This window comes from Chroicocephalus ridibundus, chromosome Z (genome assembly GCF_963924245.1).
Source record: "Chroicocephalus ridibundus chromosome Z, bChrRid1.1, whole genome shotgun sequence".
Lineage (NCBI taxonomy): Eukaryota > Metazoa > Chordata > Aves > Charadriiformes > Laridae > Chroicocephalus > Chroicocephalus ridibundus.
In genome coordinates this window covers 82,845,506-82,860,880 of record NC_086316.1, presented here as the reverse complement: position 1 = coordinate 82,860,880, position 15,375 = coordinate 82,845,506, and the positions used below count along the sequence as shown (strand labels likewise).

General features: G+C 42.5%; 1 protein-coding gene across 2 annotated transcripts in view; it reads left to right on the top strand.

The window, feature by feature from the left end:
* Nucleotides 1-4,366: 4,366 nt before the first annotated feature.
* ST8SIA5 (ST8 alpha-N-acetyl-neuraminide alpha-2,8-sialyltransferase 5) overlaps nt 4,367-15,375 on the top strand; it is an 88,176-nt gene continuing 77,167 nt past the window's right edge. Inside the window, exons 1-3 of one of the 2 annotated variants that reach the window (XM_063319380.1) lie at nt 4,367-4,696; nt 4,864-4,946; nt 11,962-12,044. The gene's annotated coding sequence lies outside the window, so the exon portion shown is untranslated. Of the gene's footprint in view, nt 4,947-11,961; nt 12,045-15,375 lie in introns of both variants that reach the window. The other variant, XM_063319378.1, reaches the window with a different exon arrangement.

The following is a 15,375-nucleotide window of genomic DNA, read 5'->3' as shown; positions in this document are numbered from 1 at the left end:
TAAGCAACAAGTTATCACTGTAGCTTCTAGCACATTCCAAAACTGTAGCTTCTAGCATGTAGCGGAACCGCAAGTAGGAGGGGTTATTGTAATGAAACATTTAGAGCTAAGCCAATCAGAAATGATAGAATTTGTGTAATTTATGTAACTGTTAAGTAGCTGTATAAAAAGCTTTCCGACGCGTCTAATAAACGGACATCTTGCTTGCATCAAGCAGCGTCCCATCTCTCAATCGCGGCACTTCAATTTGCATAAAAAAAATTCCTGACCCTCAGAAGCCCTGGAAATTAACTGTTAAAAACATGGCAACTTAGCAAAGGAAGATGAAGTTTTACTAATCTCAGCCTGTCTCCTTCTGTAACGAGAGTCACCTGTAGGTCACAGGAGTGCAGGTAATGTGGTTATCCTTGCAATTCCCTTTCATGCATGAAGTGCTTCACCGGGACACCAAAAAAGACAGAATTGTGAGGAAAAAATGTTGGGGAGTATTAACAAACATAAAAATCACACACCACATCACTAGTTTATACTAGTTGCTCAAGTAAAGAAAAATATAGCATCACCAGCACTTAAATAGATTCCTCATCTGTGTTTGAGTTGCAACTGACAGAGAAATAATGAAACACACTTTTCTGTCGCTACACCAACAAAAGTTTCTAACAGTCTGGGGCTTAGCGAGCGCATCTGAAAACAGGGAACTTGTCTTCTTGCACAGATAAGATATTAATTTTACAAAAACAACCAACCCACCCCAGCTAAAAATATTATTATATTACAAAACAGGGTTTTTTTTTTACACGAACAGATACACTTTCGATATATATAGTATTACTGCACATTCTCATACTAACTTTGGATCTTCAGTTCAACTTTTTCATTATGCATTTTCTCAAGAAAACCATGAAAAAAAAGGAATACTTCTAATTAAAATAACCAAGTTCTTTTTAGAGATGAGAAATATCCAAACTAAGCAGCAGCCTGGCCCCTTCCCCCCAGAATGTATTATTTCCCCACTCTCCCCTACATTTATAGTTTCTTTCCATCTCAAAGTCTGCAACGGAGAAGACAACCAACTCACCCCTTTTTTTTTCTGCTAAAGAAAATTCAGAACAAAGAAGAAAATTTTTAGAGTGTGCTTCCAGTTTTGTCACTGATCCACCTCAAATGAAGGCACTTTATTTCTTAATTTGTTCTGTTTGGTTATTCTTCAATTGAACAAAAAACAGTGTTTCTTTTCCACAATGTTCTAGGGTGTTCTGGCATTCAAAGATTCACTCACGCAAAATTTACACACTTAGAAGATGACCTTGAAATATTTCTGTCTTCTCATTCTTTTCCACTTAAAAGAAAACAGCATCACCATTTTTCTTTTCTATTTTTAGAATTTTTCTGTTTTTAAATTGTGCTGTGCTAAAAAAAAAAAATACATCTGTACTGATAGCGAGAATGAAGTATAGCGCTATAGCTGTGCTATATACACTTATTTCAAAATGTAAATAAATAAGTATTGAGAATTATACCTATGCGCTCTTCGTGTTTGCTAATTATACAGTTCCTTAAAGGAACAAGCAAAATTTACTCCTGATAAACATTTAACAAGCACAGATATCACATTTTTAACTGAAACCTGTATTTTTTCCGTTGTCTCCAAGTTTCCAATATAGTTATATACACTGGCTACGCTGTAATTTTCTTTTGGGGCAAGGAACAAGGTGACCACAGCAGTATATTTCTTCCTTATATTTTAAGCATACAGGTCTCCTACGCATGCCCATTTACATTAATTCTAAACATAAACTTCACGCACACGGTCCTCTAACAGGGCTGGATTTTCTCCTGTGCCGAAGCTATTCATATAATCTGAGACAGAATGGTACTGGAGTTGTAAAATCCTTGATTTGTGCCTAAAAACAATGGAGCCTTACTCTCCAGCTGGGATAATTTTATGTCTGTTACAAAAAGTACAATGAAAACACAGACATGGAGTGACCATTATACAAGACATGGATGTAAAATGTCAGTTTTGTGGGTTTAGTTGCTTGGTGTTTCAAGAAGTCATTAATATATTACTATCACTTTGTGGCGGAGCTGGAGCAACTTGGGTTTGAGATGGAGAAGAATCCTTAAGTCATGGTGAAGGAAAGGAGAGGCAAGAAGCACCGTGAGAGGAGAGCGGGGTCAGGCAGAACAGGGGTGGGAGGAAAGGCAAAGACAAGGGGAATCTACAGCCGAGTTTAAGGCATTAGACAGACCGTGGGACCCAAAGCTCTCCAATATTATACTTCAAAAGACGTCATCGCAGTCTGGAAGGTGAAGAGGCCTCCCTAAGTGACCTCAATGCTTCTGCTCACAGGTCTCACGGCAAGCCAACGCCGACAGCATGAACACGTTTATTTCAAACTTTCCATCCTTTTCCTCAATGACAAGACTGCATCCCTTCCCAGAAACTGAAGGTCCGGTGTCTCAGATGTTACTGTATCAGTACTTTTTGCCAGGCCTATAACAATTTAATACACCGGGGCACAAAGCCTTCAGCCTGTAGGAAGTTAATATTAAGAGTCAAGTTCAGGTAAGTGGCACTCCTTCATTATTGTTTGGTTCCTCCCTTGGCCTAAATGACTATTTTTAAGAACTTAACACCGCTGGCTCACTTTTAATTCACTTTGTTATATCATAGCAGCTGTTCTTGTTAATACAATGGGGTAAACCATTGTTGTGTTTCTGCCAAATATCTTGTTAATAAAATATAGCATATTAGCAAAGATAAAGAGCTCAGTTCAAGCATTAATATTAACGTCTTACCAGGCCTCCTGGCAGGGACTTCAGGATTATGTATTAATAAATGCTACCCACTTCCAAACATTTTATTTACCACTTTATTTACACAAATGCCAAACCAGAGTTTACCGTATGTGCTGTTCTGTAATGGAGGCATTGGCATCACAATTCTTTTTGGGTCATAAATACAACTGAAAACACAAAGCCAGATTAAAAATTAATAGCAATTTTAATTTTAAATGTTTTTCATTAAAGAGCTGTTACAGAGTTTATGTCCTGCTGTGACAGCAGCCGGATCAAAGTTACCTTGCTATGGAATGCTTGCGGCAGGCAGAGGGGTTAAGGTCTTCCGTGTGCAACAGCAAGCAAAAAACGATGGAGATGAAAGCAACACTTGTAGAAGGGAGAAACATCACCGCTTTATTACAAACAGAACATCAGTTTTGCCCAAACCCTCAAGTTTCATGGCCACTACAGCCAGACAATGACTTTGCTCCTTTTAGCTTTGGGTAGCCCATATCCCTGGCTATCAGTCACACCTCCAGAGTAGTCTGCCTTCCTCCTCTGCAGGTAACCTCTTTCCCCTAAAGATGTTCAAATTCTGATTGTAATGAACCATTACATAGCTTCAATTCAGAAATACATATTCTAAAAACAAAGAAAAAGGAAAACATTTATTGAAGCTGACTTAAGTAACTAGAACGTCCATTTCAGTAAACAATAATAGGTATACAGTGAAAGATTAAAAGAATTAAAAAATATAAAAGGAAAGGGTTCCGATAGCATTAATCATCAAGAAATGCAAAGATTTACAAGCACCTGTTTATCACAGAAACAGGCTGGTAAATTCCGATTCACCAGAATAAGAAGAGACTCAAAGCAGGTGAAATGCATTACCAGAACGGCAGCGATTTAAAATAACGGGGCAGGCTTGCTAAGGGGAAAAATAAATTTAAAACAAAACAAAAGAACCCACGCTGCAGTGTTTCTAACACATTGATTTCCCTGAGAAAACGCTGTTGATCTGATTCAGGTCAGACCACCCTTCCTCAGGATCAGTGCCGCGCAGCACTGTATAATACAGATATTCACAGCCTTTTCCGAGCCTCGTTTGAAGTAATGCTTTTATCTCCTATCCTTACAAACACCGATGATCGGGATTTTACCCCAAATCTTGCACTTGAATTCCCTACACATGTTGGCAAAACGTTGTCAGCTACACTGACGAGGTGCACTCCTCACACCTGCAAAAGGAGGAGAAAAAGAGAAGCAGCGGCACCTTCCCTACCCGTCCATCTGGCACCCTTCTAATAAAAGAGCATGGGGGAGGGAGATAAAAACAAATTAATAAGCTCCGCGGTGCCCGAGTCCCACCGCCGCGGCCAGGACCGCCTCAGCGCCGCCGCCTCGCCGGGCTCCCGTCAGCACCGGGAGGGCGGGAACCGCCTTCCCACCCGGCTCCTTCTCCGCTTCGGCCAGCCCCCGGGGCTGAGAGAGAATAAAGAGAAACTCCTGGAAAGTGTCACGCTCCGGCAAGAGCCAGCCGGGCTGCCTTCTCCCGACCCGCCACCCCTTCCCCAGCCCCCTGCGCCTGACAGGCACGCTGAGGAAAATGGCCGCCGCGCCCCCCCCGCCCCGTCCCCTTCGTTAAGGTGGGGGCAGAGCCCGGTTTGCCTGAGAGCGGGCTGGCCTCCTCCCCACGGGAGCACTCGCCATCGTAGCCTATGGCTGCGGATCCTACCTGCCGCCTCAGCCGGGAACGAGCCGAGATCAGCTGCCGCCGGGCTCCAGCATCCCCCGGCTCCCCCCGCTGAGCCGCCGCCCGCGGTGTGCTGAGGGGCGGGCGGGCTCCCCTCACGGCGGCGGGTCCCTGCCCCGCTTGGCCACCGCCTGCTGCCGCTGCGACCCTTCCCCGGAGGTGAGCTGCCCGCTGCCAGCCTCCCCGCCGCTCCTCCCCGCGCCCCGAAGGCCGCCGTGACCCCCTCCAGCCATGGCCGCGGCCCCCCGAGGGTCTCGGAGGGGCGGCGGCTGCCCCGCTACTACAGGGGCTTCACCAATAATTCTCCCGTGGCTTCTGAACTCCAGGGTGCTGTGCGGAGATGGAGGAGAGGTCCCGGCTTCGACCATCAGGCGAATTCTCTCGGGTTGTGTCAGCTCTCGGGTAAACGGTAGGTGGAGCCCCGTCCCTTCCCCTCAGCGAGGGAGGGAAGGCGGCCGTGGGGGTTTGCCTCTCTGCCGCTGCTGCTGAGGAGGTTTTTCCCTCATAAGACGTTTAGTGGCAGGTTTGATTGCTTGCTTGGAACAGGTAGTCAGTCTGGGTGCCGTAACCCCTTATTAGTTACTTTTAAAAAGAGGTTAAATGACTGCTCAGCTCCCTGTTGGAACGTGAAGGTGGCATTGCCTCCCTTTAAAAATAACTTGCTGTCGTGAAAGGCACTAAAGTAATAACAGCACTTCACGGTTTTCAATGCAGCCTTTCACCCGAAAATTGTCTTTTAGAAATATGAGGTAATTAAATTGTCAAGCGCAGAGTGAGCGCGTGGATGTCTTCACTGAAAGCACCAACTTCTGGGATCAAACTAAAGGAAAATTTATATAGTAGTACTTCCTAAGGACTGATGATCGGAAAAGACGACCATCAAATCAAACTATTGTGTAAGCATATTATTATATATAAAGCACTATAGATGGAATAAACAGCCGTATCGGCCATACAGAATGAATGGTCCTTGTCAGAAACCGCTTCCAGCCTCAGGCGTGGAAAAATACTGTTACTTCCAATAGAGCTTCTGCCCACGCAGAACTTGCAGGATTTTACTCAATTAGATAAAGTTTAGCACAATCAAATACACTTAAGATATGAAAATAGCAAGAGCAAGCACTCAAGAAGGAGCAGAAGAGTGAGAATGTGATTAGGAAATTCTGTCCTGCAGTTTTTTTTTATTAAACAGCAATTTCAATGGTCATAAATGGCCAGCAGGCATTCAGAATTACACGTTACCTCAAAGGCATTACTCGTTTTATCAAAGAGCAGGTATTAGTTACGCCACACTCCTCAAAGTGATACTATAACAGAGGAAATGCCAGATCCAAGAGCTCCAGACCTTCTCTGGCCAGATGCTTAGCAACTTCGCATTGAATAGGCTGTATTAGAAACAAAATGATCTATTTGGCCAAAGTCCTTTACTCAGCCAAGAAAGAAAAAGGCTGAGAGCTTCTGGCCTATTAGGCCCTGTGACTTTGCATGTGCTGTTTTATTCATCTCTTTTCCCCAAACAAGAGGAAATGTCCACCAAATATTTTGCTGGCAAGCTTTTTCTACCCAAAGGCTCATTTTTCTCCCAGCATGTCTTCCAGGGGTTGTGAAGCAGGTATCGGATAGCTTCCTTTAATCAAGCTGGTTGTGTTACACCAGAGGAAAAGCAGCGCTGTTTTGTTCTGAAGGGCTGGGCAGCACTCGTATGGACTTCTTCCGCAGGCTGAGGTTCAGCCCTGTGCACAGTTCTCTGTCAACATGGAGAGTTCTTTTTGAAGACCTGATGGCTGGTTACAAAACCTTTTCCTTGTGCCTGCGTGCATGCGCACACAAAATCTTAGGACTGTTTTCTACTGCTGGTGCTCAGCCATGATCCTATAAATATCATTGAAATTAACTTTATTTTTCTCTGTCTTTTATTGCATTCCAATTTATGCCAATCTGTGCAGGAAAACAAACCTTACAAAACTGTTGAACGGTTTCCAAATTAACAGGCTCCCTGAAAAAAAACCCTCAGTGTTTACTGGCTTGCCATCTTTATGGGCATTTTGTTCTTTACATGACCTCCTTTCCATTTAAAAATAGCTACTTTTACGCCAAGTATCTTTCAGCCTGTACACTACCTACAAAAATCTTATTACAGGTGCTAACCATTCCTCTTCCTACATTTTCTTTACTTGGAGCACAACCTTCTTTTGTATTTCGGGAGCAATTACTGTCCTTATTCTCTCTTCCACAGCGTTACCTTCAGCCATGGGTGTGGAGGGTGGTGTACACCCATTCTGGTTGTAAATTCAGTAAAATCAATCAATAGAGTCAACTAAATTTTGCTTGAAGAAAGCTGTGCCTATAGAAATAGCTCAGCCCAAGGGCTCTGTGCCATTCAGCACACATTTTAAGGGCATAAGTGAAATCGAAGTGATATATTATTTTTGTACCTGCCTTCTTCACTCACTTGAATTTTTTTCATATGCTGTGATACAGCCTAGGAGAATCTAAAATGATTTCATGTAAGTGATTAATTATTCTGTGTTTACAGCAGTGTAAGGAAAAGTAGACAGTAGAAAATTTTGGAAGTTTGAAAAACTTGGAAACGAGAGGTTTGTCAAAGCATAGCTGAGGCTTCATGAAAAGACGTTGGTCCAAACTGTACCCAGTATTGCTTCAGTGTTGTATCAAGGGTACAAAAAGCCAGAGTCCTTATTCAGAAAGATGTATTGGAACAGGAAAAAGATTGTTTTGCTAGTTAAAACTTGTTGGTCAGGAGAAGCCGTGATGGGACAGGAGGAGCCATTTCATGCTCTCAGTGTTTATTAGAGCTTTTAATCCATTTTCACTTGCCCTGTTTTGCTCTGGATCCACTCTTTTTCATACACATGCATAGGTTTTTCCTATGTAGTTCCGGATTCTGCTTTCTATTCGATTCAGATAGATTTGGCTTGCTTTCCAGTGCATGGAGTACTTGGTTTTCCTTGGCTGTAACTGAGCCGCATGGTCCTATTTTCTATAAAAATTAATTTTGATAACATTCAGTTGTTTAGAGGATGGGCGTTATCAAAGATTATTTGTACATGGACTTGTGTAGGCAGGGAGAACCACCTCTGCTGTCATCCAAGTTAGCCACGCAGAAGACAGCTCTGACGTGAAAGCCAGGTAGCCCGTTTGGTCTGGTTTTGAGCCAGTAATGTCTGTCTTTTCTCAGGGAGTGTGTTGACTCAGGGGTGGCACTCAGTTATCATTACTATATAGCTTTTACGCTGGTGTTGCCTGAAGAGCGCAAGTCTGCCTTCGCCTGCTTGTATATAGGATTTTCCCCAGAACAATTCAAATTTCAACCCTTCTTGGATAAGAATGGCAACACCTTAGCCAGCAACTTAGCTTGTTCTGTAAATCCAGGGTCTTAATTGTGTCTTGTTCAAATGGATTGACTAAAATGTTTTCTCGTTTGCAGTATTAGTACTGATCATAGAATTGTAGAATGGTTTGAATTGGAAGGGACCTTAAAGATCATCTAGTTCCACCACCTCTCCCATGGGCAGGGACACCTCCCACTAGACCAGGTTGCTCCAAGCCCCGGCCAACCTGGCCTTGAACACCTCCAGGGATGGGGCAGCCACAGCTTCTCTGGGCAACCTGGGCCAGGGGCTCACCACCCTCACAGCAAAGACTTTCTTCCCAGTATCTCATCTAAATCTCCCCTCTTGCAGTTTAAACCCATTCCCCCTCATCCTATGGCTCCCCTCCCTGATCCAGAGTCCCTCCCCAGCTTTCCTGGAGCCCCTTGAGGGACTGGAAGGGGCTCTAAATTCTCCGCGGAGCCTTCTCTTCTCCAGGCTGAACCCCCCCAACTCTCTCAGCCTGTCCTCACAGCAGAGGGGCTCCAGCCCTTGGAGCATCTTGGTGGCCTCCTATGGACCCACTCCAACAGGTCCATGTCCTTCTTATGTTGGGGGCCCCAGAGCTGGATGAGCCACACAGCTTGGTGTCATCCTGAGGGTGCACTCGATCCCACTGTCCGTGTCGCCGATAAAGATGTTAAACAGCGCCAGTTAAGACACTGCAGTTAACTGGGATTGATCTGTAGCCTATTTGTTTTATTTACCACTTACACTTCTCTAAACCTACCATTACCACCTCTGAGGGGATCCTCTGAAGACAGCATGTTTATTCATGTTTTAGTCAATTAACTATTTGGATCTGATTTCTAGTAATGATGCGTGAGAAGAAAAAAAAATGCAACTTTATTACTAAGTGACTCTACAAGAAAAGCTTTTACTGATTAAGATGGCTGATGAGGCAACTGTTTCTTTATAACAGATCATTTGCATAATTTTTTGATCAATAGCAGGGACCAGTCCTGCAAATTTTTCGTCAAGCAAGCTGCAGACCATTTACCCCAAAATACCACTACGGATTTTCTGCTTTACAATATTTCTATATGAATAAAAGCCTGTGATGGACGTGCTTATGGCAGCAAAAAGGTACCTGACCAATACCGTGTTAGAAAATCTGTGAAAGTGATGCCAGTAAACCTTGTAAAGAGCAGAAAAAGTCTAAACTTTGTGTTGCTTTTCAGGTCTCTGAAAAGAAAATCCTATGAGTTGTAAGTTGAAGCTGTATGGTATAATAATTTTTGAAGGGCAATGAATAAATTCACTATAAACTTTTGGGATTTTCCAGGGCAGCCCTGCCTTTAAAGCTGAAAGTTGCCTTAATCTGTTGCCATAGTTTTTTTTTTTAACTTTGTAACCTCTCTTCTCAAGCAGCCTGGGGGTTTGAACCTTTGACTAAACTTAAATTCATCTTGAGATTCAGACAACCAAGGGTATATAGTTATGTATTAAGTGTGACTTTAACTTTTCTTTTCCTCATAGGCGTTTTCTTAACAACATGCAATTCCTTTAAGCTATTAATCAGAAAGCTGAAGAGTTCTTTAGCTATTTTTTTTTTTTTTTTATATTATGCATTGGCTATAGTCAAGCAATCTCTTCAGATTTTGCCTGCACTTTGGGCATGCCTTGGGTCCATCTCACAAAATATTAGGCATTTAACAGAGAGATCTACATTGGAGGCCTTACTTAGCAATGAAGAGAGACAGGCACTTCAGGAAGGCATTTCAGCTTTTTGACCGCCTGTGATTTGTTGTGACTGAATGACTAGTAGAATATGCCACATGATATAATTTCTGCTCCTTCACTGGGTGGTTTGCAAGAATATCCAGTATTGATAGTAACACATAAAAGCAGCACCTATGACTTCTTTCAAAAGTACCATCTCTGTGTTGCCTTTATTCCTTTCTCCGTAAATCAGTGAGATTGCTGTTGTCATTGGTTTGAAATATTTGGCCCCAAATGACTATTTTTGAAAACCCAAGCTGTAAAAATGAGCATTTTGCAAAGACCAGTGTAAATTTGAAATGGATTGTGTGATCATTTGTGCTAGCGAAACATGCTTGCTTGTCTACCCACCCCAAATGAGCAAGAACGTAACCGAACCAATTCATTTAGAGTTGAGGGTTGGTCTCATAAATTACACAGTCTCTTTGCCACGAGATCTGTGCTTGTGAATGAAATTAATAATGCTTCCCTACCTTATCCTAATTTATTATTATAATGCTTCTTATAATTAAGTATGATTGTTTTAAAGTATAATATTAAATATGGTGGTATGGATGGAGAAGTAGCTATGTTTTATCAAAGATTCAAGAAAGTTTAGTTGTTGTGTTCATTCAATTCTGGTTGTAAAACAGAATGAAGAGGAAGGGAAAGCACAAAGAATATTTTTCTGCTTCAGGTAGAAGGCAGGCGGATTTTCTGCGATGAATTAAATAAGGGCTACCACTCAGCTTTCTGGTAACTTTGCTACATTGAGAACATCTGCCAAATTGCACTGAAAAGGTCACATTTTTTTTATCTGGGAGCAGGATATGTTTTGTAATTGATTGAAAAGAATGGCGTAGGCCAAGTGGCAATGCAATAAGTCTGCCCTGAGCAAAGCCAATGAGGAAGTAAATGCAATTTGAAGAAGCTCTATCGGGAACGAGCAGTCCCAGTGAACCCACGTGTAGAGGGTTTGAAGTCTTTAAGGAATCTCTGTATCTTTATTACTCAGGAAGCGAACAGATTAAGAAGAAGGCTCCCAGCTTGAGCCAGACCCAGCAGCTGGGTTCCTTCAATGGTAAAACCACTGTGATCACTTTCAGGTCTGGGATGGAGGAGTTGACACTTTGAAGCCCATTTGGATCAGCTGCCTGGGGCATTCAAACTTTATCTCTGGCTACGGCCTGCCAAAGTAGATGTGCCCCTTTGAGGCAAGGGATATCACAGGGCCAAGGCGCAGTGTGAGACGGCCAGAGGAAGTGCACCCTCACTAAAGGGGATGGGAACAACCCACCACAATCTGGGCTCATGAAGCAAATCCAGAGTTTCACCATCTTCCTCTCTTACCACAAATATGGTGAGGCTTGTAATAATCACCTTTATGAACGTTTTTTTTGGAAAAGGTAACTCAATGTAGCCTTCTTCAAGCAGAAGATAACTGTCTTAGAGCTACTGTGGGGAGGTGAAAAGCATTACTGCTACAATAACACCACTGTTAAATTTTTCTTCTTATCTGAGTGATGATCGGATAGTTATAAGAGCTTTTTGTGTAGTCTTTCATTCTTCCGGGGACTCCCATCTTCTAACATAACTTCTTCCCTCATCTAGCATCAGCGATGAGCAGTTTACTGTAATGATAAATGTGTGCACAGTAAAAAATGGCGTTTTCAGGGGTAAAAGTGTCTGTTGTGATGCTGAACATTTCTTCATGGTCAGTTCTTTACAAAGCAGTATTTTTCATTTTACAAGCAGAGGGATGATTTTTATAATGTCTCTCTCCCCTAGTGCTCTCTGGGAGCTGAATAATAAAATTTGGTACTCTTTAGTACAATAAATAAAATAGGACTCTGACATAACTGTGAGGCATCAGGTTTCTGCAGAGCAGAGAATTTTGTCAGTGATGCATGAGACAAAGTAGTATCCAAGCTCCAAGCATTCTTTCCAGTTTTTATTTGGTCATAATGCCAACAGGTCAATGGACCTGTTTCTGTCATTAGCGGGAACAGATAGGAACTTCTTTTAATCCTTGGCCTGAGCGTGTTTCATAATCAAATGTTCCTTTAAAGCTGGGAAAGTACATTAACATCAGAAAAAAAAAAAAAAGACAAAAAGAAGAATTTTTTTCTTAGGCACTGCCATATGCCATTCCAGGTGGAAATCAACAGGGTGCAGTAGGGCAAGGATTGTGGAGGGACCCTGTTGTGCTTGGCTGTTGGAAAGCATATGGTGCAATAATGTTCCAGCTCTGACTGTGAATTTTCCTTCTCTTGTATTCTCCGGCAAATATGTTTGTTCTAATATATATTCAACTGTTCTGTTTGTGCCTAGGAATAGAGTGCTCCTCCATCTTCAAAACTACCTATTAGATCAAGTCCCACTTCAGAGAGAACCCCAGAAGAAACAGAGAAGAGGTATGAGAAATTTCCTCACTAATTGTCTGAACCACCTTTAAAATGTGGAAGAGGTTACAGAGGCTTGGATTTCAATGGCCTTAATGGAGACTTTAGGATGCTGAAATTCCAGGAGAAGGGATCTCTTCCCATCTTAAGCAGTAGCTGCTCCAAAGAAAAACAGTGCTGGTCCTCAGCCAATTTTTGTGCCCCTACAGTAATGCTAAGCTGCAGTTGGCTTGGTCTCAAGACTTCCTTCCTAGCCTTGGAGGTGACTGCGTGGGAAGTATTGCATTTCAGAATTTATTATTTATTGTTTAAGTTTCTCAGTGCACTCTTCAGGGCATGAAGCTGTAGCAGCGTTAACCAAACCTGAGTTCCTATCATCCTGCTCTCCTGTGCTTGGCCAGGCACGTCCAGGACTACACAGAGAGCTTCACATCTCCAGGGCCTTCATTTGTGTGGAATCCAGTGAAGTGCCTCAGATACATGCGTAATCAGAGACTATAGCAAAAAGTAGTAGTAGCTGTATTTGTCTCAGTGTCATCTTTCAGTATCAAGTCAGCATACGATATGGTTTCTGAGTGAGGCTGTTGCTTGCGGCTTCTGAGGAAAAAGGCATAAATCTCAGGCACTTGGCAGTTTTGAAATGAGAAGCCCGTGCAGGGAAGTTTGTCTGTAATCATAAGCAGTTTAATGGCTGGTTTCTATTCTGAAGCTGGAAGGGTTTTTATGTCTCCTAAAACACATCATTATTACCTCTAATGTAACTGTGGGTATCTGCATTGTCCAATCCTTTTTAAAAATCCCATTAGGCTTTTGACCTCTCTGGTTTCTGTCTGCTCAAAATCCCTTAGAGCAAAACTAACCCCTTACAAAGTTCCCTGCACGTGTACCACTGAGGGTACTTGTACAGCACAGGCTTTCTGCACTGTGGCGTCCAAACGGTTAGCAACTTGGAGCCGTGTTAGCCAGCGTGGCTGAAAGGAAGTTGTGGACACGTATTTGGGCAAGGCTGTCATCTGCCAGCTTTGCGGTGTGGTTGTAGTACAGCTATAAGTTACAGGGCTGAAATACTGAGTTGCTCGCTATGTTCCTAACAGTTGCCGTTCCCCTTTCTCTCCTCTTCCTTTCCGTTTCTTCCCTTGCTTTGCCTTAGCTCCTTCTTGCCCCCAGAAGTTGAAAATGCAAAGTAATGCGAACTAACTCGAACTCATGTGCACTAGATGCAAAACAAATATTGCAGATTCTGTTACAAAGTGGAGTCTGATGTGCGCTTCCAGGCAGCAAATGGTGTGACTTGGCAGTGGCACGCAGAGCATTCATCAGATTGTTTCTCTGCCCTGCTGCAGTGCTGTTGTTGACACCGGTATATATTGGTTGAAAGAACTGGACATCATCATCATCATCGTTGCTGTGTCCTAGACAAAATACTTTCTCGTACTTCAGAAATGTTGAGCAGAGCAGAGTTGGAAACATTTATGGGAACGTCACTTGTGACATTAATAGCAAAATGGCAGCAGCATCTTGCTTTCCCGGCAAGTGCATGCTCTATTACGACTTTCCATCTGCTGAGTTTTTAATTTTATTGTGATTTATAGTTTAATGTTTTTTTCTTTGATTAGAATACTGCTCCACAATCAAAGGAAAAGCAGGTAGCAAGGTTTTCAAATGGTAACAGTGGACACTGCTATATTGATAACAATATCCCTTGGAAGCAGCAGGACTTCATCTTTTCCCTGCTCTTAAGCAGCAGATCTCTTCAGTAGCCTGTGCATGCACCTTTACAGCATTTTTAACCTTGATGTCTTTTAATCTACTTTGATTTTTTTGAGGGATATCTGTCTGTGAATAATCACTCTTGAGATACTTAAGCTGAACTTGCAATATCTCCTCGATCTCAGGATCTGATAAAAGAGTGTTCTCCCTTTCCTTTTTACTGCCTTTTCTGTGGGAGGACACAAAATTCTGAAAAATTCAGAAATGTCACCTTAAGGAGTTTGTAATCCTTTTTGCCCAACTCCTGCTGGCCTCCTGTTATATGGTGGTGGTAAATAAAGGATGAAGTCGTATTTCTGTAAGTGTAAATGCAGTAAGGAGTAAAAGCACAGGAAGAAACATGTATAGCAAACCTTCACAATTCGGATAAAAAACCAACTCTTTCATGAGAAGTTTTGAGAAATGGTCCCATAAACTGTAGGGCTCTGAGGTGAGTTTATGGTGGAGCCAAGGGTGCTGCGAGCTCCTTATGACCACTGATTCTTCTCCATACTTGGGTGGCAGAGAAACATTTTATCCCTCCTATTCCCTTTTCTCCCAGGGAATCCTGCAAATGTATCTGGTTGGGGAGTTCTAGTCTACCGGTGGGAAATTTGGAGCATGACACGGCCATGAATTTCACTGTGTTAAAGTCCAGATTTAGTGGTGGTGTGTTTTAAACGGAATGCGTTGCCCAGAGCTTGGGGAAAGCACTTTCTAAGTGGAAATGTCAAGTAAACTAAGTTATGACAGAATTACAGAGATGGGAAATTGTAGCAGAAATGGAGAAGTCCTGCAGTGTAACGTCTTGCACATTACCTCATCTGCGTGAGTGTATCCAACCAAGCTTGCACATTTATCCAGCTTTAAAACTTCAGACCTGATTTGAGGTGTAAAACGTGACGGAGAGTTGATAAGGCAGGGACATTGCTCCAGATGTCATCAGCAATCTGTTGTTATTGTTCAGTCTTACTGGAGATCTACCTGGAGGCTTTTAGCGGGAGCAGAAAGCTGCTTTGTGCTGCGTGTTAAACAAACAGCAGCAGGCAGTCCTGTCCTCAATTAGCTATTGATCTAATAGCCCATATTCTGCAAATTTTAACCTATTTTTTGTTACCGCTGTACTCGCGTGAGTGGCCTCAAACTGGTCAGTATTTGAGTCGAGTTACTCATGAGACGGTTTGCAGGATTAATTTGTAGATTCGGCATTTAACTCAAAATTACACAGGAAAGAAGTGTTCTGCCCTTTTTTTTTTTTTTGCTTTTCAGGAGTCATACCTATAAAAAGTTGCATTGATTTAGAATTGTGTTCATATTTTAAGAGAAATAAACCTCTTCAAAGGCAGTCTAAACGCTTCTTTTAGATAAAAACCCAAAGCTTGATAGTAGAAACGCTCCTTAGAGAAGTTTTATTGACTCCAGGGGATTTCAGTGCCACTGGAGCAACTGAAAAAGCTGTTTCCAGCAAAGGCAAGGATTTATCTCAAGAAAGAGGCTTCCCCTGACACAAACAGCTGCTTTTTGTCACGTAAGAGAGAAAAGCTGCAAAAGAAACAGGATGTAAAGGACGGAGGGAATAAAACTGCTGCTTCCC